Source organism: Lasioglossum baleicum, chromosome 15, assembly GCF_051020765.1.
Source record: "Lasioglossum baleicum chromosome 15, iyLasBale1, whole genome shotgun sequence".
NCBI classification, from domain to species: domain Eukaryota; kingdom Metazoa; phylum Arthropoda; class Insecta; order Hymenoptera; family Halictidae; genus Lasioglossum; species Lasioglossum baleicum.
In genome coordinates this window covers 699,731-727,490 of record NC_134943.1, presented here as the reverse complement: position 1 = coordinate 727,490, position 27,760 = coordinate 699,731, and the positions used below count along the sequence as shown (strand labels likewise).

General features: G+C 38.3%; 1 long non-coding RNA gene across 1 annotated transcript; it reads right to left on the bottom strand.

The window, feature by feature from the left end:
* Window positions 1-946: 946 nt before the first annotated feature.
* On the bottom strand, window positions 947-3,062 carry LOC143216319 (uncharacterized). The gene is made up of 3 exons (XR_013010548.1): window positions 2,842-3,062; window positions 2,705-2,773; window positions 947-2,094 (listed from the first exon to the last, which is right to left on the bottom strand). It is a non-coding gene; the product is annotated as an uncharacterized LOC143216319 (long non-coding RNA).
* Between the last annotated feature and the right edge of the window lie 24,698 nt (window positions 3,063-27,760).

The window sequence follows — 27,760 nt, the reverse complement described above, 5'->3', positions numbered from 1 at the left end:
GCGTTCAGACGTCAGACAGAAGCGGACAAGTTCGTGCGAACGCAGAATTGAATCTCGAGTAGCGCGAAAACTCGCTCGCCCGAACTTGTCCGATTCTTTCCGAACCCGCCCGACGAGATCGAGACACTCCCGGGCAGCTCGAAACCCCTTGGCAGCCCGATGCACTCGGGTAGCTGGAAACGCGCTCGAGCCGAAAATTATAAATTAAGTTTCTTTTCCCTTCTACGACACATTTTTTTTGCACGAAGACGTTTCAACCCTCTACACCTACCGAACCTTAAAAGTAACTGGTAAATGTTTCTTTGTATGAAAGTGATGAGATTCATTTTATTTAGACTTTATGCAGCTCTCCTTGTAATATGTTAATGTATTAGCTCGTTCGGAAAGTCATTTCGTTTTCTCCTTTGCTGAAGAAACAATTCAATTCAATTTGATTTCTATTTCTTGCAATCGATATAGTAAATTTTTATTTTGCAGAAAGATCCGCAGTCTATCCGTGACACACCATCGGGTGGCCCGGTGGCCCGAGAGTGGCTCGACTTCGTCGAGCGCGTTCAGACGTCAGACAGAAGCGGACAAGTTCGTGCGAACGCAGAATTGAATCTCGAGTAGCGCGAAAACTCGCTCGCCCGAACTTGTCCGATTCTTTCCGAACCCGCCCGACGAGATCGAGACACTCCCGGGCAGCTCGAAACCCCTTGGCAGCCCGATGCACTCGGGTAGCTTGAAACGCGCTCGAGCCGAAAATTATAAATTTCAACACTCTACACCTACCGAACCTTAAAAGTAACTGGTAAATGTTTCTTTGTATGAAAGTGATGAGATTGATTTTATTTAGACTTTATGCAGCTCTCCTTGTAATATGTTATAATGTATTGGCTCGTTCGGAAAGCAGAGATGGGCAAAAATGTATCTAAAATTTTCAAATAAAAGATAAATGAAAGTTATCTTTTATTTGTAGTTGTTTTCCTGAAATACATATTCGACACAGTGTATCTGTAAGATACTCTCCAAAAAATTTCATTTGACATCTGTAGGTTATCTGAGCTCGAAGTAACTGCGTATGCGTATTCAACGCCTCTAGCGGCGAGAAGTTATTCAAGAGGCACTATCCGTAAGATACAGCGTGAGAATTTTCAGTGTATCTTTCACAGTTTTTTGAGAGTCGAAGCAGCGCCACCGTGTATCTTGCGGTTGTATCCGTCAGATTTTGGCTATTGGAAATGTATCTGTGAGATTTCAATGGGACGATTTCATCTTAACCTTCAGATGTATTTGAAGCTCGACGTAGCAAGATACTTTATTCAATTTTTTTATTCGTGACGAGTATTTCTCAGAGATGAAATCACATGTATCTTTAATCGTAATTTGTATTTGATTTCAAATACATCTTGATGCGACGTTGCCAAATCGTAACACTAAATGTACAAATGATCGGTTTAAAAACTGTGGAGCTCATAGAACAAGGGGAGCTTGTAGGCTCCTAAAATTTCTTATTTTTGAAGGTTAAACGTTACCACGGTTATGTACGAAATATTGTAAAAGTTGTGAAGTATTGTCAATATTTAATTTTGTACCTCACACCATATAGATGCATTTAACTAAATACATACAAGTCATAAGTAAGGGAAGGAATTGGTAAAAGAAAGAAATAATGTTATTAATAAAGTAATTCAGTTTATATTTGTCAGTAATTTTTAAAACAATTTTTGCTCGTTAAATAACACGATAATTGTAGATTCTATTATAATTTTTGCAGGGTGTATAAATTATCTCTATTTATTTTTATTAATAATTTTTATTCGTTTGAATACATAAATTTTACATTTGTGCATAAATTTATACAATTTATACTAAATTATTAATAATTTAATAAATAACGCAAGGAGTTGTTAAAAGAAAGGAATAATATGTTATTAATGATATGTTTTTATTATAATTTGTGCAGGGTGTATAAATTATTTCTACTTATTTGTGTTAATAATTTGAAACTGTTTTGTTTTTTTCCATGGTCCTCCGCTAATGTAAGTCACATCTGTATGGAAATACTATTTTCTTTCTGATGAACTGATGTTTTGGATATCTTCGCTGCATCTAAAAATTAGAATTTCTTGGTGAAAAGCATTGTCCAATAAACGGGAAGATTTTTAGCATGAATATATTAGGTTGGAGGGAAAGCTATGTCGTATTTTAAATAAACAGGTAATTTTGTTTGTAAATCAAAACACATGTTAACTAGCGAGTCATGGGAAAACAGGAATTGACAGGTTATCTGAGAAATGACAACATATTGTAACAAATAATGGAAATTATATAATTGAATAATATTAAACATGTATTTTTATAAATTGAATCAAATGTTTTCTTTAACGCTAAACCTACCGAGCCTCAAAAGTAACTGGTACACACATGTTCCCTTATAAAAATGATAAGATTGATTTTATTTAGACTTCGTATGGCTCCTATTGTAAAATGTGCACTACTACAGATATCTATACAATTGTTTCTTATGAAATCAGTATTATTAACTTTCTAATTGTAAAATAAAAAATCTGGAACTGGTCATCTTGACCGCTGTTGGTAGGATTAGTGTTAAAGTTAAAATACGCTAGAATTTTCTCTCCAACCTAATAATATTTTTTAATTTTCCTTTTGTCAGTAATGTTTCAATGTCTGAGAAAATAAATATAAAATAAAAACTTACCTGAAATGACAGTGACAAGTTTCACCAACACAATACCAAGTCATCGGAAATCAGGAATTGACAGGTTAACTGAAAATGTCAACATATTGTTACAAATAATGGAAATTATATATCATATCAATAAAATAAAAACTTACCTGTGACAGTGACAAATTTCACCAACACAATCGCGTGACAGGTGGCTGAAGTTACCGAATCACTTACACACGCTTTTTATTAATTGGAATACTCTATTACAAACACGTGCACAAGCATGTGCTAAACTAACTTCACTACACGTAAACTGACGTAAACCCACGGCGATGCAACGCGACGGGCGCTCACCTGTCGCGTAAGCTTATTTGTACGGTCCCCGATATATACATAAATTAATATATTGTAATAAATATATATATATATATATATATATATGTACAAAATAAAAAAATATAAATATTTATATATATTTTTTTAATAAAAATTTATTTGTTTAAACAATTGCTTAAATAATAAACAGTTATTTGTTTAAACATCTGTTTAAATAATAAAATGTATTCGTTTAAACAATCGTCCAAATAATGAAAATCTATTTGTTTAAACATGTGTTTAAATAATAAAAATTTGTTTGATCAAACAATCGTTTAAATAATACAAATGTACTTGTTTAAACAATCGTCCAAATAATGAAACTCTATTTGTTTAAACATGTGTTTAAATAATAAAAATTTGTTTGATTAAACAATCGTTTAAATAATACAAATGTACTTGTTTAAACAATCGTCCAAATAATGAAACTCTATTTGTTTAAACATGTGTTTAAATAATAAAAATTGTTTGTTTAACCAATCGTTTAAATAATACAAATGTATTTGTTTAAACAATTGTTATAGTCCTTATTAGAGTATCCGAATATGGAATAATAATGAAAGTCACTGTAAATGTAAATACGTTCCTCGTATTACATTACATATGTATTACGACGTGGCAACGTCGCATCAAGATCTCAGTGTATTTGAAATCAAATAAAGATATCAAATAAAGATACATGTGATTTTCATCTCTTCCAGTTACTCGTCACAAATACAAGCGTCAAATAAATCGTTTGGCTAAATCCAGCTTCAAATAACGAATACAAGATGACGGATAAATCTCGCGCGACATCTGGGGATTCAAATAATCCATATGATTACGAATCTATTTCTTCAAATAAAATCTGACGGATAACTCTGCAAGCAAGTTAACGACAGATACAACCGTAAGATACATCGTGGCGCTGTATTCGACTCTCAAATACAAGTCGAAGATAACCAGAAAATCGTCGGAGAGACAGATGAATAAACTCTCCAAACCGCAGCGCTCGACAGATGAAGTTACAGATACATTGTGGCGCTGCAATCGACTTCGAATACAAGGCGAAAGATACAGGTTATTTGTATCTAGAACGTATTTGAATAATTTTGTATTTAGATACTGCCCATCTCTGCTAAAAACAACAAAGTTCTGGATAATGATATCCTCATCTACAGACTAGTTCGGATAATCGAGGTTCTACAAAATTGTGGATTAGACGAGTATAAATCTAAACCTAATTGTATCGTGTTTGGGCTCATTTCAATCGGAAAAGAATGACGATTATGTTGGTAAGAGTACCATAAAAGAATCCCTGACAACAACAAAGTTCTGCATAACGATATCCTCGTCTACAGACTAGTTCGAATAATCGAGGTTCTACATTATCGTGGATTAAACGAGTATAAATCTAAACCGAATTGTATCGTGTTGGTTCTCATTTGAATCGGAAAAGAGTGACGATTATGTTGGTAAAAGTTCAATAAAAGAATGTCTAAACTCAACAAAGTTCTGCATAATTATATCCTCACCTACAGACTAGTTCGGATAATCGATGTTTTACTGTATCGTAGATTAAACCGGTATAAATCTAAACCGAATTGTATCGTGTTTGAGCTCATTTGAATCGGAAAAGAATGACGATTATGTTGGCAAAAGTCCCATAAAAGAATCCCAGAAAACAACAATGTTCTGCATAACGATATCCTCGTCTACAGACTAGTTCGGATAATCGAGGTTCTACAAAATCGTGGACTACTCGAGTAATTCCAAACCGAATTGTATCGAGCTTGGACTCGATTTACCCGGTAAAGAAAGACGACTATGTTGGTAAAAGTACCATAACAGAATCCCTAAAAACAACAAAGTTCTGGATAATGATATCCTCATCTACAGACTAGTTCGGATAATCGAGGTTCTACAAAATTGTGGATTAGACGAGTATAAATCTAAACCTAATTGTATCGTGTTTGGGCTCATATCAATCGGAAAAGAGTGACGATTATGTTGCTAAAAGTTCAATAAAAGAATGTCTAAAGTCAACAAAGTTCTGCATAATTATATCTTCGTCTACAGACTAGTTCGGATAATCGAGGTTCTACAAAATCGTGGACTAATCAAGTAATTCTAAACCGAATTGTATCGAGCTTGGACTCGATTTAACCGGAAAAGTGTGACGACTATGTTGGTAAATGTACCATAACAGAATCCCTAAAAACAACAAAGTTCTGCATAACGATATCCTCGTCTACAGACTAGTTCGGATAATCGAGGTTTTACAAAATCGTGGACTACTCGAGTAATTCCAAACCGAATTGTATCGAGCTTGGACTCGACTTAACCGGAAAAGAAAGACGACTATGTTGGTAAAAGTACCATAACAGAATCCCTAAAAACAACAATGTTCTGCATAACGATATCCTCGTCTACTGACTAGTTCGGATAATCGAGGTTCTACAAAATCGTGGATTAGACGAGTATAAATCTAAACCTAATTGTATTGTGTTTGGGCTCATTTCAATCGGAAAAGAATGACGATTATGTTGGTAAGAGTTCCATAAAAGAATCCCTGACAACAACAAAGTTCTGCATAACGATATCCTCGTCTACAGACTAGTTCGGATAATCGAGGTTCTACAAAATCGTTGACTACTCGAGTAATTCCAAACCGAATTGTATCGAGCTTGGACTCGATTTAACCGGAAAAGTGTGACGACTATGTTGGTAAATGTACCATAACAGAATCCCTAAAAACAACAAAGTTCTGCATAACGATATCCTCATCTACAGACTAGTTCGGATAATCGACGTTCTACATTATCGTGGATTAAACGAGTATAAATCTAAACCGACTTGTATCGTGTTTGAGCTCATTTGCATCGGAAAAGAATGACGATTATGTTGGTAAAAGTCCCATAAAAGAATCCCTGAAAACAACAATTTTCTGCATAACGATATCCTCGTCTACAGACTAGTTCGGATAATAGAGGTTCTACATTATCGTGGATTAAACGAGTATAAATCTAAACCGAATTGTTTCGTGGTTGTTCTGATTTGAATCGGAAAAGAGTGACGATTATATTGGTAAAAGTTCAATAAAAGAATGTCTAAACTCAACAAAGTTCTGCATAATTATATCTTCGTCTACAGACTAGTTCGGATAATCGAGGTTCTACAAAATCGTGGACTACTCGAGTAATTCCAAACCGAATTGTATCGAGCTTGGACTCGATTTAACCGGAAAAGTGTGACGACTATGTTGGTAAATGTACCATAACAGAATCCCTAAAAACAACAAAGTTCTGGATAATGATATCCTCATCTACAGACTAGATCGGATAATCGACGTTCTACATTATCGTGGATTAAACGAGTATAAATCTAAACCGACTTGTATCTTGTTTGAGCTCATTTGCATCGGAAAAGAATGACGATTATGTTGGTAAAAGTCCCATAAAAGAATCCCTGAAAACAACAATTTTCTGCATAACGATATCCTCGTCTACAGACTAGTTCGGATAATCGAGGTTCTACAAAATCGTGGACTACTCGAGTAATTCCAAACCGAATTGTATCGAGCTTGGACTCGATTTAACCGGAAAAGTGTGACGACTATGTTGGTAAAAGTACCATAACAGAATTCCTAAAAACAACAAAGTTCTGGATAATGATATCCTCATCTACAGACTAGTTCGGATAATCGAGGTTCTACAAAATCGTTGACTACTCGAGTAATTCCAAACCGAATTGTATCGAGCTTGGACTCGATTTAACCGGAAAAGTGTGACGACTATGTTGGTAAATGTACCATAACAGAATCCCTAAAAACAACAAAGTTCTGCATAACGATATCCTCATCTACAGACTAGTTCGGATAATCGACGTTCTTCAAAATCGTGGATTAGACGAGTATAAATCTAAACCTAATTGTATTGTGTTTGGGCTCATTTCAATCGGAAAAGAATGACGATTATGTTGGTAAGAGTTCCATAAAAGAATCCCTGACAACAACAAAGTTCTGCATAACGATATCCTCGTCTACAGACTAGTTCGGATAATCGAGGTTCTACAAAATCGTTGACTACTCGAGTAATTCCAAACCGAATTGTATCGAGCTTGGACTCGATTTAACCGGAAAAGTGTGACGACTATGTTGGTAAATGTACCATAACAGAATCCCTAAAAACAACAAAGTTCTGCATAACGATATCCTCATCTACAGACTAGTTCGGATAATCGACGTTCTACATTATCGTGGATTAAACGAGTATAAATCTAAACCGACTTGTATCGTGTTTGAGCTCATTTGCATCGGAAAAGAATGACGATTATGTTGGTAAAAGTCCCATAAAAGAATCCCTGAAAACAACAATTTTCTGCATAACGATATCCTCGTCTACAGACTAGTTCGGATAATAGAGGTTCTACATTATCGTGGATTAAACGAGTATAAATCTAAACCGAATTGTTTCGTGGTTGTTCTGATTTGAATCGGAAAAGAGTGACGATTATATTGGTAAAAGTTCAATAAAAGAATGTCTAAACTCAACAAAGTTCTGCATAATTATATCTTCGTCTACAGACTAGTTCGGATAATCGAGGTTCTACAAAATCGTGGACTACTCGAGTAATTCCAAACCGAATTGTATCGAGCTTGGACTCGATTTAACCGGAAAAGTGTGACGACTATGTTGGTAAATGTACCATAACAGAATCCCTAAAAACAACAAAGTTCTGGATAATTGTTCCGTCGTACCGGAATAGAATTCGTAGGTTTCCTTCGGACAGGATTTATGATGCGAACGTGCCTAAATATCCTCCTCAAGGATTAAACAACTAGGGTCATTCGGCGACCAGTCAAGGCATCTGTTTAACGTTCAGTTTTTTCTACACCCTCGAAATTACACGGTGTCATAAATTTTGTTCCTCCGAAGGACCGTCCGCGACCGTTACGCAGGGTCTCGAATTACCTGGAACCGTCGTGTCGTCGACCGAGTAAGATCTCGCCCCACTCCTCCTTCCTAGGGCCTCATTCTGAGCTACGGGAAGGAGGTCCTAGGAGTCAAAGTGTGTACTGATTGGGAAATGCAACTTTCTGCAGGAACCAATCAGTGCATCTTATTTCATATTCGAGAATCCAACGAGCATCGCGCCAGGACTGGAAGACGAAATCGCTCAGTTGAGTTTTACGCTCTAACGCCGTGACATTCTCCAGTCCTCGGGTAGACAAGTACAACGCACGAGCCGTTGTCTTGTCAATCGTTCATAACATGTGCAAAGTTAGCATCACGGTAGTTCGTCGTCCAGTGATCAGGACATCCGACAAACCGGGATCGCGTCGGTCGAAATCCCTCGCGAACCGGATCAAATCAATCGAGATCCCTCGCGTGCGTTCAATTACAAACGCGAATCCTCATATTATCATCTGCGCGCGTATAAGGCAGGGCCTGCTAGATCAGCCTTACTGACGAGTCCACTAGCAGGTCCGGGACGAAACGCTTCCATTAACGTATTCATGCGATATCAAGTCAAGCGAATCAATTATTGTCTTTTGCGATCATTCTATCATTTGAACTAGCTGCCCAAGATTAACTTGGCGGGCAGTGATCCGGAACAGTCGTGAACCCACAGTTCCGCGGCTAAACATTTTGGTCCTTCGAGCCGGATCAGCGGCCTAGTGAGTGCAGTTCGTGCAAAAGACAATCGTGCACAAACAATAATGTACAAGACATTCGAACAGTGGTCTGCAGCATCCGTCAGTTCACGCAACCACGTTAAAGGAAGCAACCAGCCTTAGCCGCAGTAACACACATCGTCGCCGAGAAGCCATTCTAAACAGTCGTCGACGCCGAGACTCATTCGAACACAACATACTATCAGAATCATTCGCATTCGAACCACATCAGTACAAGGTAGACACGTTATTGAATTTACTAATCAGGAACTCTCACACAATTGGCAATTTCTCATATTCACACGCGTTACGAGAATTACAATGGCTAACGCGTACGAAACGAGCCAACGCGAGTATCCGCATTTTAAAGCAGAACGACTTGTCTTTATAGTCACAAATAACGATCATCGCAAACTACCTCGAAGAGTTTCGAGATTCCACCACGGAACGTGACGTGAACAACTTCGCGAACGCGTCAAACGCTGGAGGAAACAATCGGCTTCCTCAACGATATTCAAGACGAATTCGGACATTGCGAAGAATTCAACAAGAACGAAAACGAGACCGAACGCGAAGCCGCGACCGTTTCATACAACGACGTAATCGCGGACACGGCACAATTGTTTGCAACATTAGATTAACCTTCGAATAACATACGCGAAAATCACGAACGACTCGCTCGCGCTGTCTACGTACACCCATAACATCATAAAGTGTATTTCCGTAAAGGCCAAATCAACGATCGAGACATTTACGACTACCGACGAAAACTACAAGCCGTGTAAGCTCATTTGGTGGAAACGTACGACAACCATCGCGCTCTGGTTTACATCACACCTCGCGATTATTAAACGCACCGCCATGCCGGACAATTCGTCGCATTCTCGAAACGATTCAAGTCATCGCACACAATCGCATATCCTATTACGAAATAAGACATCACGAATGATATCCTCACGAGCTTCACGATCGATCGAACTTCCGATACGCGCAATTATATTTGAATCATCCGGACAGCTCTTTTCCTCATTACAATGGACTCTACTTCCCTTTCCTTGTCAAAGGTCAACCTCTTCCTCTGGCGGATTGAGCACTCGAGACGAGGACTGTTAATTCGTTTCTAGCTTTCGAATGGTCGATACCATCGAATCTTCCAAGCAGTCGAATACAGTTCTCAGTCAGTGTTTCAAGCAAGCCGTACTTCTTGTATCTTACAAATACAAGCGAAGTACTACAGACTTCTTGCTCTATAAGACAAGACGAGTCACTAATACAGATCAACACGGATCGCCGTTATCGGGTCCGCACGCATAGTATCAAATGCACGCATACGTTCCAACCAAGATTATCGAAAGGGATCAGCAACCCCTCTTGCGTTCCAAAGATCGCGCCTTTTCGCTTACTTACATTCATACAGACTCGATCAAATTCGAAGGCGATTTACGATCACGGAACAACATCGAGTTCAATCGCCTCGCGAAACTCAACGACGCGAACGAATCAAACGTCATAGACTTCACAACGGGAACAAAGAGCACACGATACCTTTATACACGCGGACACGCGGACCGGCTCAGGTCTATTCACATTAATTTACTTCATGCAAAATACCGCATCGCACTCTTGAATCGAATCATTCTCGCGCACGTGAAATTGCGCGGTGCTGTCCTACTCTCTCGCAGTCGATATCGTGCAAGTCGAAGGCAATACAGATCGACCGAAGATCCGCGCGACCACAAGGCAGGATCTGTTGACAATCTTGCTGTACAATCCTCTAACAGGTCCGGGAGACACGCGATCTCTTCTAATCAGTCGCATTCTTGAATCAGTTGCCCAATCTTCATTTGGCGAGCAACAAACGCAACAACACGCGATCGCGAATGAACAAAAACGCGACAACGCGCGATCGCGGATAAACAAACGCGTGGCCGACATAGTAGGAAACTGACAGTCGAGCAATCTACAGTTAATCAAATTGACATTCAAATCAAGACATTGATCTCGACCACATACTCGATCGACAGACAAATCAAATCAAGTTTACGCATCACGTCAATGCGTCAAATCCACAAACAAATCACACGTCACAAAATTAGCACCGCTTCCAGCCATGGACGATGCACAATCTAGTAGGGCAAACTTATCAGCATAATGTGAGTCAAGATGTGTCATATTCATTATTGATCTGTTCCGTCGCAGAACAGTGTTCATCGCAAGATTCGTATACCTGAGCGAACGAAATAGCAGCTAAGAAATGAAGTCTTACATTCCTTTGTTATATGTTTGTGTCCCTTTAAACGGAAAGGTTTTTGTCGCGAAAAACCATTACACTAAAACTTCCAACGAACCCTCGTTTTTATGATCAGATCACGATAACGGACTTTCATGGATTCAGAATAAAGAGACCTTCCCGAAGGCAAAACACATTATCGGTATTTACCATCCCAGATGTAGGCCCAACGGGCAATTTTGTTTTTTGTATATTTCTACACAAGACTAAAGACTTTCTAGTAACGGTCCCCTTTTATGGCTTGCCTTGGACCAGCCGGACCAAGGGTACACCCTCGCGGATTAAGCACAGTTCGTCTCAAGTCATTCGACCATGTCTCGGATTCCCGGGATGATTGACCTTCATCTTACCTGCGACACCCGTCTTCGAGGGTCGGCCAGTCGTAAACCACCGCGTGGCTTAGTACGGTCATTTTCACGTGAACAAACAACCACTTAAAAATCGGACCAGAAGTAAGATTCACGCGATGATGTTTTACCTACGCTCAACAAAGGTCGTGTACCTAAACATACTTCGCGATTGACCACGAGGTATTAACGGTAACCTTTCGGAATCTTATTCGGTCAACAATACGAATTTCGTCGCTACAAAGGACGGATTATCGGTACAAATGCCGAGTAAACAACTCGTGGCACGTTATTATTCCCAGAAAACGTACCGTCTGCACCAATTGTTAACACATACAATAAATTCGACATTCGACACTCACATACAGTTGAACTCACACTCAACCAACTCACATTCAATTAAACTGACATTCAGTCAAACTAACGTTCAATTGAATTGACACTCAATCTATTTGACATTCCGTCAAACTATACATTCAATCAACAGATAAACCACGTCAAACCGCGTCACGTCGCGTCAAGTCACATCAAAGGGCGTTAAATCACGTCAAGTCACGTCAGTCATATCGACCTACGCGTCAAATATACAAGTCAATTCTACACTAGAATCACGCGTCAAATCATTCGATCATGCGTCAGAGTTGGAGGTTGTTGATTGGGAAATGCACCATTCGGCATTAACCAAGCAATACACATTCTTCTTAACATCCAAGAGACACCCATCTCTTCAGGCCGATTGAGCACTCAGAACGAGTTCGCAACACAGTTCGTCCCAAGCTTTCGAATAGATGTCATCATCAATTCATTCTGTTAAATTATTATATTTGCGTGGAGGTGAGAGGTAGACGCCACGTGCTTAACTTCACAACTTTACATTTTCCTTGATGTACGTTAATACAAGGTAAATAACTGCATCTTTGCAGAACTCTTAACAAAAACACTCTAACTGAAAATACTCCTTTCATATAATATATCGCTTAAGTATTTTCTTCAAGCCTTTTGGACGAAGTAGTCGCAGTTATATCCATACATACAGAGCGTCTGATCGTGAGTGAATATTTCAAACGGCCGACGACTTCTAACGGTTCGTGCGCGACCGCTGATTGGCCACTTTTCCGACTTACTAAATAACGGGCTTGTCACAGCTAAAATCACAGTTGTCATTTTAACACATTCCAAGCAGTCGACCAGCGTTAACTCAGTTCAGTGTTCAATCCAGCGCCACACTCCTTGTATCTTACAAATACAAGCGAAGCTACGCGCGCTGCAGTTCAATCCAGCGCCACACTCCTTGTATCTTACAAATACAAGCGAAGCTACGCGCTCTACAGTTCAATCCAGCGCCACACTCCTTGTATCTTACAAATACAAGCGAAGCTACGCGCGCTGCAGTTCAATCCAGCGCCACACTTCTTGTATCATCCCAATACAAGCGAAGTAAACTGACTTCTTGCGCTCTTAGCCAAGACGAGTGTACAGTACAAACTCGCGACAGGACTGGAAGTCGAATTCACACATTGTGATACTCATCAGTCCGTAGCGCAGTCTATTCTCGACACCTTCTCCCTACAAAGAAGGGCGTCACGAGTCATACGCCCTCTCGCATACAGAGGAGTTCTACAAACTCGCCAGAGGACTCGAAGCCGAATTCATTCATCAGTCCTTAGCGCAGTCCACTTTAACACTCTCAATCGAACTCTGACACATTGATCTCTTGTTTCTCCAACGGGACAAAGCACGTTACAAAACGGGATCTCGTGGCATCAGTCAAGATCCCTCGCGGCCGCTACTATATCGCAGAAACACAGCTAGCGACCTAACCAACGAGGTCTTCATCGCGACTTTCCTACGATTCGTCGCCAAACGTTACACTTTCGAAACATTCATTCGGATAACGGTACGGATTTCAACATCACAGATAACGAACTGATGCAACGAGTCAGCTTTCATTCAAAGACAAGAAATCGCGACACTTTCTCATGTCCTTTAGACTAGATTTCTTCAAAATCTAGTTGCGTTTCACTACCATATCGGTATTATTGGAATCAATTATCAAATCTTCCAAACATCACGACAAACGTGTCGTCGGCAGCCAGTATTCACGTATAACCAATTCACTATGTTGTTAGCAACATTTAAACGTTCGTAAACTGTTCTCGTATATCGATCTCGTCAGATCCGAACAATTCAACAGTCTTACTCATGGCCATTTCCTGATTGGTGATTCTTTAATGTGTATATCTTACCTAAACTGATTTCAGCGGAACACACAATACGCAAATCGAACATCACTGCAGCATTCACGCAGTGATGATCCAAACATCATCATGTTTATACGCGCAACGTTACAATTCGCAATTATTTTATATACAAACCGAGCACAACCGCGCGGTGCTACGCGTTAGCGTCAATTACATGTTTTCTACTAGAATTTAATATTGATCGATCGGATCGATCAACGTGGGGGAGCATGTTCCGTCGTACCGGAATAGAATTCGTAGGTTTCCTTCGGACAGGATTTATGATGCGAACGTGCCTAAATATCCTCCTCAAGGATTAAACAACTAGGGTCATTCGGCGACCAGTCAAGGCATCTGTTTAACGTTCAGTTTTTTCTACACCCTCGAAATTACACGGTGTCATAAATTTTGTTCCTCCGAAGGACCGTCCGCGACCGTTACGCAGGGTCTCGAATTACCTGGAACCGTCGTGTCGTCGACCGAGTAAGATCTCGCCCCACTCCTCCTTCCTAGGGCCTCATTCTGAGCTACGGGAAGGAGGTCCTAGGAGTCAAAGTGTGTACTGATTGGGAAATGCAACTTTCTGCAGGAACCAATCAGTGCATCTTATTTCATATTCGAGAATCCAACGAGCATCGCGCCAGGACTGGAAGACGAAATCGCTCAGTTGAGTTTTACGCTCTAACGCCGTGACATTCTCCAGTCCTCGGGTAGACAAGTACAACGCACGAGCCGTTGTCTTGTCAATCGTTCATAACATGTGCAAAGTTAGCATCACGGTAGTTCGTCGTCCAGTGATCAGGACATCCGACAAACCGGGATCGCGTCGGTCGAAATCCCTCGCGAACCGGATCAAATCAATCGAGATCCCTCGCGTGCGTTCAATTACAAACGCGAATCCTCATATTATCATCTGCGCGCGTATAAGGCAGGGCCTGCTAGATCAGCCTTACTGACGAGTCCACTAGCAGGTCCGGGACGAAACGCTTCCATTAACGTATTCATGCGATATCAAGTCAAGCGAATCAATTATTGTCTTTTGCGATCATTCTATCATTTGAACTAGCTGCCCAAGATTAACTTGGCGGGCAGTGATCCGGAACAGTCGTGAACCCACAGTTCCGCGGCTAAACAATAATGATATCCTCATCTACAGACTAGATCGGATAATCGACGTTCTACATTATCGTGGATTAAACGAGTATAAATCTAAACCGACTTGTATCTTGTTTGAGCTCATTTGCATCGGAAAAGAATGACGATTATGTTGGTAAAAGTCCCATAAAAGAATCCCTGAAAACAACAATTTTCTGCATAACGATATCCTCGTCTACAGACTAGTTCGGATAATCGAGGTTCTACAAAATCGTGGACTACTCGAGTAATTCCAAACCGAATTGTATCGAGCTTGGACTCGATTTAACCGGAAAAGTGTGACGACTATGTTGGTAAAAGTACCATAACAGAATTCCTAAAAACAACAAAGTTCTGGATAATGATATCCTCATCTACAGACTAGTTCGGATAATCGAGGTTCTACAAAATTGTGGATTAGACGAGTATAAATCTAAACCTAATTGTATCGTGTTTGGGCTCATTTCAATCGGAAAAGAATGACGATTATGTTGGTAAAAGTTCAATAAAAGAATGTCTAAACTCAACAAAGTTCTGCATAATTATATCCTCACCTACAGACTAGTTCGGATAATCGATGTTTTACTGTATCGTAGATTAAACCGGTATAAATCTAAACCGAATTGTATCGTGTTTGAGCTCATTTGAATCGGAAAAGAATGACGATTATGTTGGCAAAGTCCCATAAAAGATTCCCAGAAAACAACAATGTTCTGCATAACGATATCCTCGTCTACAGACTAGTTCGGATAATCGAGGTTCTACAAAATCGTGGACTACTCGAGTAATTCCAAACCGAATTGTATCGAGCTTGGACTCGATTTAACCGGAAAAGAAAGACGACTATGTTGGTAAAAGTACCATAACAGAATCCCTAAAAACAACAATGTTCTGCATAACGATATCATCGTCTACTGACTAGTTCGGATAATCGAGGTTCTACAAAATCGTGGATTAGACGAGTATAAATCTAAACCTAATTGTATTGTGTTTGGGCTCATTTCAATCGGAAAAGAATGACGATTATGTTGGTAAGAGTTCCATAAAAGAATCCCTGACAACAACAAAGTTCTGCATAACGATATCCTCGTCTACAGACTAGTTCGGATAATCGAGGTTCTACAAAATCGTTGACTACTCGAGTAATTCCAAACCGAATTGTATCGAGCTTGGACTCGATTTAACCGGAAAAGTGTGACGACTATGTTGGTAAATGTACCATAACAGAATCCCTAAAAACAACAAAGTTCTGGATAATGATATCCTCATCTACAGACTAGTTCGGATAATCGACGTTCTACATTATCGTGGATTAAACGAGTATAAATCTAAACCGACTTGTATCGTGTTTGAGCTCATTTGCATCGGAAAAGAATGACGATTATGTTGGTAAAAGTCCCATAAAAGAATCCCTGAAAACAACAATTTTCTGCATAACGATATCCTCGTCTACAGACTAGTTCGGATAATAGAGGTTCTACATTATCGTGGATTAAACGAGTATAAATCTAAACCGAATTGTTTCGTGGTTGTTCTGATTTGAATCGGAAAAGAGTGACGATTATATTGGTAAAAGTTCAATAAAAGAATGTCTAAACTCAACAAAGTCCTGCATAATTATATCTTCGTCTACAGACTAGTTCGAATAATCGAGGTTCTACATTATCGTGGATTAAACGAGTATAAATCTAAACCGAATTGTATCGTGTTGGTTCTCATTTGAATCGGAAAAGAGTGACGATTATGTTGGTAAAAGTTCAATAAAAGAATGTCTAAACTCAACAAAGTTCTGCATAATTATATCCTCACCTACAGACTAGTTCGGATAATCGATGTTTTACTGTATCGTAGATTAAACCGGTATAAATCTAAACCGAATTGTATCGTGTTTGAGCTCATTTGAATCGGAAAAGAATGACGATTATGTTGGCAAAAGTCCCATAAAAGAATCCCAGAAAACAACAATGTTCTGCATAACGATATCCTCGTCTACAGACTAGTTCGGATAATCGAGGTTCTACAAAATCGTGGACTACTCGAGTAATTCCAAACCGAATTGTATCGAGCTTGGACTCGATTTACCCGGTAAAGAAAGACGACTATGTTGGTAAAAGTACCATAACAGAATCCCTAAAAACAACAAAGTTCTGGATAATGATATCCTCATCTACAGACTAGTTCGGATAATCGAGGTTCCACAAAATTGTGGATTAGACGAGTATAAATCTAAACCTAATTGTATCGTGTTTGGGCTCATATCAATCGGAAAAGAGTGACGATTATGTTGCTAAAAGTTCAATAAAAGAATGTCTAAAGTCAACAAAGTTCTGCATAATTATATCTTCGTCTACAGACTAGTTCGGATAATCGAGGTTCTACAAAATCGTGGACTAATCAAGTAATTCTAAACCGAATTGTATCGAGCTTGGACTCGATTTAACCGGAAAAGTGTGACGACTATGTTGGTAAATGTACCATAACAGAATCCCTAAAAACAACAAAGTTCTGCATAACGATATCCTCGTCTACAGACTAGTTCGGATAATCGAGGTTTTACAAAATCGTGGACTACTCGAGTAATTCCAAACCGAATTGTATCGAGCTTGGACTCGACTTAACCGGAAAAGAAAGACGACTATGTTGGTAAAAGTACCATAACAGAATCCCTAAAAACAACAATGTTCTGCATAACGATATCCTCGTCTACTGACTAGTTCGGATAATCGAGGTTCTACAAAATCGTGGATTAGACGAGTATAAATCTAAACCTAATTGTATTGTGTTTGGGCTCATTTCAATCGGAAAAGAATGACGATTATGTTGGTAAGAGTTCCATAAAAGAATCCCTGACAACAACAAAGTTCTGCATAACGATATCCTCGTCTACAGACTAGTTCGGATAATCGAGGTTCTACAAAATCGTTGACTACTCGAGTAATTCCAAACCGAATTGTATCGAGCTTGGACTCGATTTAACCGGAAAAGTGTGACGACTATGTTGGTAAATGTACCATAACAGAATCCCTAAAAACAACAAAGTTCTGCATAACGATATCCTCATCTACAGACTAGTTCGGATAATCGACGTTCTACATTATCGTGGATTAAACGAGTATAAATCTAAACCGACTTGTATCGTGTTTGAGCTCATTTGCATCGGAAAAGAATGACGATTATGTTGGTAAAAGTCCCATAAAAGAATCCCTGAAAACAACAATTTTCTGCATAACGATATCCTCGTCTACAGACTAGTTCGGATAATAGAGGTTCTACATTATCGTGGATTAAACGAGTATAAATCTAAACCGAATTGTTTCGTGGTTGTTCTGATTTGAATCGGAAAAGAGTGACGATTATATTGGTAAAAGTTCAATAAAAGAATGTCTAAACTCAACAAAGTTCTGCATAATTATATCTTCGTCTACAGACTAGTTCGGATAATCGAGGTTCTACAAAATCGTGGACTACTCGAGTAATTCCAAACCGAATTGTATCGAGCTTGGACTCGATTTAACCGGAAAAGTGTGACGACTATGTTGGTAAATGTACCATAACAGAATCCCTAAAAACAACAAAGTTCTGGATAATGATATCCTCATCTACAGACTAGATCGGATAATCGACGTTCTACATTATCGTGGATTAAACGAGTATAAATCTAAACCGACTTGTATCTTGTTTGAGCTCATTTGCATCGGAAAAGAATGACGATTATGTTGGTAAAAGTCCCATAAAAGAATCCCTGAAAACAACAATTTTCTGCATAACGATATCCTCGTCTACAGACTAGTTCGGATAATCGAGGTTCTACAAAATCGTGGACTACTCGAGTAATTCCAAACCGAATTGTATCGAGCTTGGACTCGATTTAACCGGAAAAGTGTGACGACTATGTTGGTAAAAGTACCATAACAGAATTCCTAAAAACAACAAAGTTCTGGATAATGATATCCTCATCTACAGACTAGTTCGGATAATCGAGGTTCTACAAAATTGTGGATTAGACGAGTATAAATCTAAACCTAATTGTATCGTGTTTGGGCTCATTTCAATCGGAAAAGAATGACGATTATGTTGGTAAAAGTTCAATAAAAGAATGTCTAAACTCAACAAAGTTCTGCATAATTATATCCTCACCTACAGACTAGTTCGGATAATCGATGTTTTACTGTATCGTAGATTAAACCGGTATAAATCTAAACCGAATTGTATCGTGTTTGAGCTCATTTGAATCGGAAAAGAATGACGATTATGTTGGCAAAGTCCCATAAAAGATTCCCAGAAAACAACAATGTTCTGCATAACGATATCCTCGTCTACAGACTAGTTCGGATAATCGAGGTTCTACAAAATCGTGGACTACTCGAGTAATTCCAAACCGAATTGTATCGAGCTTGGACTCGATTTAACCGGAAAAGAAAGACGACTATGTTGGTAAAAGTACCATAACAGAATCCCTAAAAACAACAATGTTCTGCATAACGATATCATCGTCTACTGACTAGTTCGGATAATCGAGGTTCTACAAAATCGTGGATTAGACGAGTATAAATCTAAACCTAATTGTATTGTGTTTGGGCTCATTTCAATCGGAAAAGAATGACGATTATGTTGGTAAGAGTTCCATAAAAGAATCCCTGACAACAACAAAGTTCTGCATAACGATATCCTCGTCTACAGACTAGTTCGGATAATCGAGGTTCTACAAAATCGTTGACTACTCGAGTAATTCCAAACCGAATTGTATCGAGCTTGGACTCGATTTAACCGGAAAAGTGTGACGACTATGTTGGTAAATGTACCATAACAGAATCCCTAAAAACAACAAAGTTCTGGATAATGATATCCTCATCTACAGACTAGTTCGGATAATCGACGTTCTACATTATCGTGGATTAAACGAGTATAAATCTAAACCGACTTGTATCGTGTTTGAGCTCATTTGCATCGGAAAAGAATGACGATTATGTTGGTAAAAGTCCCATAAAAGAATCCCTGAAAACAACAATTTTCTGCATAACGATATCCTCGTCTACAGACTAGTTCGGATAATAGAGGTTCTACATTATCGTGGATTAAACGAGTATAAATCTAAACCGAATTGTTTCGTGGTTGTTCTGATTTGAATCGGAAAAGAGTGACGATTATATTGGTAAAAGTTCAATAAAAGAATGTCTAAACTCAACAAAGTCCTGCATAATTATATCTTCGTCTACAGACTAGTTCGAATAATCGAGGTTCTACATTATCGTGGATTAAACGAGTATAAATCTAAACCGAATTGTATCGTGTTGGTTCTCATTTGAATCGGAAAAGAGTGACGATTATGTTGGTAAAAGTTCAATAAAAGAATGTCTAAACTCAACAAAGTTCTGCATAATTATATCCTCACCTACAGACTAGTTCGGATAATCGATGTTTTACTGTATCGTAGATTAAACCGGTATAAATCTAAACCGAATTGTATCGTGTTTGAGCTCATTTGAATCGGAAAAGAATGACGATTATGTTGGCAAAAGTCCCATAAAAGAATCCCAGAAAACAACAATGTTCTGCATAACGATATCCTCGTCTACAGACTAGTTCGGATAATCGAGGTTCTACAAAATCGTGGACTACTCGAGTAATTCCAAACCGAATTGTATCGAGCTTGGACTCGATTTACCCGGTAAAGAAAGACGACTATGTTGGTAAAAGTACCATAACAGAATCCCTAAAAACAACAAAGTTCTGGATAATGATATCCTCATCTACAGACTAGTTCGGATAATCGAGGTTCTACAAAATTGTGGATTAGACGAGTATAAATCTAAACCTAATTGTATCGTGTTTGGGCTCATATCAATCGGAAAAGAGTGACGATTATGTTGCTAAAAGTTCAATAAAAGAATGTCTAAAGTCAACAAAGTTCTGCATAATTATATCTTCGTCTACAGACTAGTTCGGATAATCGAGGTTCTACAAAATCGTGGACTAATCAAGTAATTCTAAACCGAATTGTATCGAGCTTGGACTCGATTTAACCGGAAAAGTGTTACGACTATGTTGGTAAATGTACCATAACAGAATCCCTAAAAACAACAAAGTTCTGCATAACGATATCCTCGTCTACAGACTAGTTCGGATAATCGAGGTTTTACAAAATCGTGGACTACTCGAGTAATTCCAAACCGAATTGTATCGAGCTTGGACTCGACTTAACCGGAAAAGAAAGACGACTATGTTGGTAAAAGTACCATAACAGAATCCCTAAAAACAACAATGTTCTGCATAACGATATCCTCGTCTACTGACTAGTTCGGATAATCGAGGTTCTACAAAATCGTGGATTAGACGAGTATAAATCTAAACCTAATTGTATTGTGTTTGGGCTCATTTCAATCGGAAAAGAATGACGATTATGTTGGTAAGAGTTCCATAAAAGAATCCCTGACAACAACAAAGTTCTGCATAACGATATCCTCGTCTACAGACTAGTTCGGATAATCGAGGTTCTACAAAATCGTTGACTACTCGAGTAATTCCAAACCGAATTGTATCGAGCTTGGACTCGATTTAACCGGAAAAGTGTGACGACTATGTTGGTAAATGTACCATAACAGAATCCCTAAAAACAACAAAGTTCTGCATAACGATATCCTCATCTACAGACTAGTTCGGATAATCGACGTTCTACATTATCGTGGATTAAACGAGTATAAATCTAAACCGACTTGTATCGTGTTTGAGCTCATTTGCATCGGAAAAGAATGACGATTATGTTGGTAAAAGTCCCATAAAAGAATCCCTGAAAACAACAATTTTCTGCATAACGATATCCTCGTCTACAGACTAGTTCGGATAATAGAGGTTCTACATTATCGTGGATTAAACGAGTATAAATCTAAACCGAATTGTTTCGTGGTTGTTCTGATTTGAATCGGAAAAGAGTGACGATTATATTGGTAAAAGTTCAATAAAAGAATGTCTAAACTCAACAAAGTTCTGCATAATTATATCTTCGTCTACAGACTAGTTCGGATAATCGAGGTTCTACAAAATCGTGGACTACTCGAGTAATTCCAAACCGAATTGTATCGAGCTTGGACTCGATTTAACCGGAAAAGTGTGACGACTATGTTGGTAAATGTACCATAACAGAATCCCTAAAAACAACAAAGTTCTGCATAACGATATCCTCGTCTACAGACTAGTTCGGATAATCGAGGTTTTACAAAATCGTGGACTACTCGAGTAATTCCAACCCGAATTGTATCGAGCTTGGACTCGACTTAACCGGAAAAGAAAGACGACTATGTTGGTAAAAGTACCATAACAGAATCCCTAAAAACAACAATGTTCTGCATAACGATATCCTCGTCTACTGACTAGTTCGGATAATCGAGGTTCTACAAAATCGTGGATTAGACGAGTATAAATCTAAACCTAATTGTATTGTGTTTGGGCTCATTTCAATCGGAAAAGAATGACGATTATGTTGGTAAGAGTTCCATAAAAGAATCCCTGACAACAACAAAGTTCTGCATAACGATATCCTCGTCTACAGACTAGTTCGGATAATCGAGGTTCTACAAAATCGTTGACTACTCGAGTAATTCCAAACCGAATTGTATCGAGCTTGGACTCGATTTAACCGGAAAAGTGTGACGACTATGTTGGTAAATGTACCATAACAGAATCCCTAAAAACAACAAAGTTCTGCATAACGATATCCTCATCTACAGACTAGTTCGGATAATCGACGTTCTACATTATCGTGGATTAAACGAGTATAAATCTAAACCGACTTGTATCGTGTTTGAGCTCATTTGCATCGGAAAAGAATGACGATTATGTTGGTAAAAGTCCCATAAAAGAATCCCTGAAAACAACAATTTTCTGCATAACGATATCCTCGTCTACAGACTAGTTCGGATAATAGAGGTTCTACATTATCGTGGATTAAACGAGTATAAATCTAAACCGAATTGTTTCGTGGTTGTTCTGATTTGAATCGGAAAAGAGTGACGATTATATTGGTAAAAGTTCAATAAAAGAATGTCTAAACTCAACAAAGTTCTGCATAATTATATCTTCGTCTACAGACTAGTTCGGATAATCGAGGTTCTACAAAATCGTGGACTACTCGAGTAATTCCAAACCGAATTGTATCGAGCTTGGACTCGATTTAACCGGAAAAGTGTGACGACTATGTTGGTAAATGTACCATAACAGAATCCCTAAAAACAACAAAGTTCTGGATAATGATATCCTCATCTACAGACTAGATCGGATAATCGACGTTCTACATTATCGTGGATTAAACGAGTATAAATCTAAACCGACTTGTATCTTGTTTGAGCTCATTTGCATCGGAAAGAATGACGATTATGTTGGTAAAAGTCCCATAAAAGAATCCCTGAAAACAACAATTTTCTGCATAACGATATCCTCGTCTACAGACTAGTTCGGATAATCGAGGTTCTACAAAATCGTGGACTACTCGAGTAATTCCAAACCGAATTGTATCGAGCTTGGACTCGATTTAACCGGAAAAGTGTGACGACTATGTTGGTAAAAGTACCATAACAGAATTCCTAAAAACAACAAAGTTCTGGATAATGATATCCTCATCTACAGACTAGTTCGGATAATCGAGGTTCTACAAAATTGTGGATTAGACGAGTATAAATCTAAACCTAATTGTATCGTGTTTGGGCTCATTTCAATCGGAAAAGAATGACGATTATGTTGGTAAAAGTTCAATAAAAGAATGTCTAAACTCAACAAAGTTCTGCATAATTATATCCTCACCTACAGACTAGTTCGGATAATCGATGTTTTACTGTATCGTAGATTAAACCGGTATAAATCTAAACCGAATTGTATCGTGTTTGAGCTCATTTGAATCGGAAAAGAATGACGATTATGTTGGCAAAGTCCCATAAAAGATTCCCAGAAAACAACAATGTTCTGCATAACGATATCCTCGTCTACAGACTAGTTCGGATAATCGAGGTTCTACAAAATCGTGGACTACTCGAGTAATTCCAAACCGAATTGTATCGAGCTTGGACTCGATTTAACCGGAAAAGAAAGACGACTATGTTGGTAAAAGTACCATAACAGAATCCCTAAAAACAACAATGTTCTGCATAACGATATCATCGTCTACTGACTAGTTCGGATAATCGAGGTTCTACAAAATCGTGGATTAGACGAGTATAAATCTAAACCTAATTGTATTGTGTTTGGGCTCATTTCAATCGGAAAAGAATGACGATTATGTTGGTAAGAGTTCCATAAAAGAATCCCTGACAACAACAAAGTTCTGCATAACGATATCCTCGTCTACAGACTAGTTCGGATAATCGAGGTTCTACAAAATCGTTGACTACTCGAGTAATTCCAAACCGAATTGTATCGAGCTTGGACTCGATTTAACCGGAAAAGTGTGACGACTATGTTGGTAAATGTACCATAACAGAATCCCTAAAAACAACAAAGTTCTGGATAATGATATCCTCATCTACAGACTAGTTCGGATAATCGACGTTCTACATTATCGTGGATTAAACGAGTATAAATCTAAACCGACTTGTATCGTGTTTGAGCTCATTTGCATCGGAAAAGAATGACGATTATGTTGGTAAAAGTCCCATAAAAGAATCCCTGAAAACAACAATTTTCTGCATAACGATATCCTCGTCTACAGACTAGTTCGGATAATAGAGGTTCTACATTATCGTGGATTAAACGAGTATAAATCTAAACCGAATTGTTTCGTGGTTGTTCTGATTTGAATCGGAAAAGAGTGACGATTATATTGGTAAAAGTTCAATAAAAGAATGTCTAAACTCAACAAAGTCCTGCATAATTATATCTTCGTCTACAGACTAGTTCGAATAATCGAGGTTCTACATTATCGTGGATTAAACGAGTATAAATCTAAACCGAATTGTATCGTGTTGGTTCTCATTTGAATCGGAAAAGAGTGACGATTATGTTGGTAAAAGTTCAATAAAAGAATGTCTAAACTCAACAAAGTTCTGCATAATTATATCCTCACCTACAGACTAGTTCGGATAATCGATGTTTTACTGTATCGTAGATTAAACCGGTATAAATCTAAACCGAATTGTATCGTGTTTGAGCTCATTTGAATCGGAAAAGAATGACGATTATGTTGGCAAAAGTCCCATAAAAGAATCCCAGAAAACAACAATGTTCTGCATAACGATATCCTCGTCTACAGACTAGTTCGGATAATCGAGGTTCTACAAAATCGTGGACTACTCGAGTAATTCCAAACCGAATTGTATCGAGCTTGGACTCGATTTACCCGGTAAAGAAAGACGACTATGTTGGTAAAAGTACCATAACAGAATCCCTAAAAACAACAAAGTTCTGGATAATGATATCCTCATCTACAGACTAGTTCGGATAATCGAGGTTCTACAAAATTGTGGATTAGACGAGTATAAATCTAAACCTAATTGTATCGTGTTTGGGCTCATATCAATCGGAAAAGAGTGACGATTATGTTGCTAAAAGTTCAATAAAAGAATGTCTAAAGTCAACAAAGTTCTGCATAATTATATCTTCGTCTACAGACTAGTTCGGATAATCGAGGTTCTACAAAATCGTGGACTAATCAAGTAATTCTAAACCGAATTGTATCGAGCTTGGACTCGATTTAACCGGAAAAGTGTGACGACTATGTTGGTAAATGTACCATAACAGAATCCCTAAAAACAACAAAGTTCTGCATAACGATATCCTCGTCTACAGACTAGTTCGGATAATCGAGGTTTTACAAAATCGTGGACTACTCGAGTAATTCCAACCCGAATTGTATCGAGCTTGGACTCGACTTAACCGGAAAAGAAAGACGACTATGTTGGTAAAAGTACCATAACAGAATCCCTAAAAACAACAATGTTCTGCATAACGATATCCTCGTCTACTGACTAGTTCGGATAATCGAGGTTCTACAAAATCGTGGATTAGACGAGTATAAATCTAAACCTAATTGTATTGTGTTTGGGCTCATTTCAATCGGAAAAGAATGACGATTATGTTGGTAAGAGTTCCATAAAAGAATCCCTGACAACAACAAAGTTCTGCATAACGATATCCTCGTCTACAGACTAGTTCGGATAATCGAGGTTCTACAAAATCGTTGACTACTCGAGTAATTCCAAACCGAATTGTATCGAGCTTGGACTCGATTTAACCGGAAAAGTGTGACGACTATGTTGGTAAATGTACCATAACAGAATCCCTAAAAACAACAAAGTTCTGCATAACGATATCCTCATCTACAGACTAGTTCGGATAATCGACGTTCTACATTATCGTGGATTAAACGAGTATAAATCTAAACCGACTTGTATCGTGTTTGAGCTCATTTGCATCGGAAAAGAATGACGATTATGTTGGTAAAAGTCCCATAAAAGAATCCCTGAAAACAACAATTTTCTGCATAACGATATCCTCGTCTACAGACTAGTTCGGATAATAGAGGTTCTACATTATCGTGGATTAAACGAGTATAAATCTAAACCGAATTGTTTCGTGGTTGTTCTGATTTGAATCGGAAAAGAGTGACGATTATATTGGTAAAAGTTCAATAAAAGAATGTCTAAACTCAACAAAGTTCTGCATAATTATATCTTCGTCTACAGACTAGTTCGGATAATCGAGGTTCTACAAAATCGTGGACTACTCGAGTAATTCCAAACCGAATTGTATCGAGCTTGGACTCGATTTAACCGGAAAAGTGTGACGACTATGTTGGTAAATGTACCATAACAGAATCCCTAAAAACAACAAAGTTCTGGATAATGATATCCTCATCTACAGACTAGATCGGATAATCGACGTTCTACATTATCGTGGATTAAACGAGTATAAATCCAAACCGACTTGTATCTTGTTTGAGCTCATTTGCATCGGAAAAGAATGACGATTATGTTGGTAAAAGTCCCATAAAAGAATCCCAGAAAACAACAATGTTCTGCATAACGATATCCTCGTCTACAGACTAGTTCGGATAATCGAGGTTCTACAAAATCGTGGACTACTCGAGTAATTCCAAACCGAATTGTATCGAGCTTGGACTCGATTTACCCGGTAAAGAAAGACGACTATGTTGGTAAAAGTACCATAACAGAATCCCTAAAAACAACAAAGTTCTGGATAATGATATCCTCATCTACAGACTAGTTCGGATAATCGAGGTTCTACAAAATCGTGGATTAGACGAGTATAAATCTAAACCTAATTGTATTGTGTTTGGGCTCATTTCAATCGGAAAAGAATGACGATTATGTTGGTAAGAGTTCCATAAAAGAATCCCTGACAACAACAAAGTTCTGCATAACGATATCCTCGTCTACAGACTAGTTCGGATAATCGAGGTTCTACAAAATCGTTGACTACTCGAGTAATTCCAAACCGAATTGTATCGAGCTTGGACTCGATTTAACCGGAAAAGTGTGACGACTATGTTGGTAAATGTACCATAACAGAATCCCTAAAAACAACAAAGTTCTGCATAACGATATCCTCATCTACAGACTAGTTCGGATAATCGACGTTCTACATTATCGTGGATTAAACGAGTATAAATCTAAACCGACTTGTATCGTGTTTGAGCTCATTTGCATCGGAAAAGAATGACGATTATGTTGGTAAAAGTCCCATAAAAGAATCCCTGAAAACAACAATTTTCTGCATAACGATATCCTCGTCTACAGACTAGTTCGGATAATAGAGGTTCTACATTATCGTGGATTAAACGAGTATAAATCTAAACCGAATTGTTTCGTGGTTGTTCTGATTTGAATCGGAAAAGAGTGACGATTATATTGGTAAAAGTTCAATAAAAGAATGTCTAAACTCAACAAAGTTCTGCATAATTATATCTTCGTCTACAGACTAGTTCGGATAATCGAGGTTCTACAAAATCGTGGACTACTCGAGTAATTCCAAACCGAATTGTATCGTTCTTGGACTCGATTTAACCGGAAAAGTGTGACGACTATGTTGGTAAATGTACCA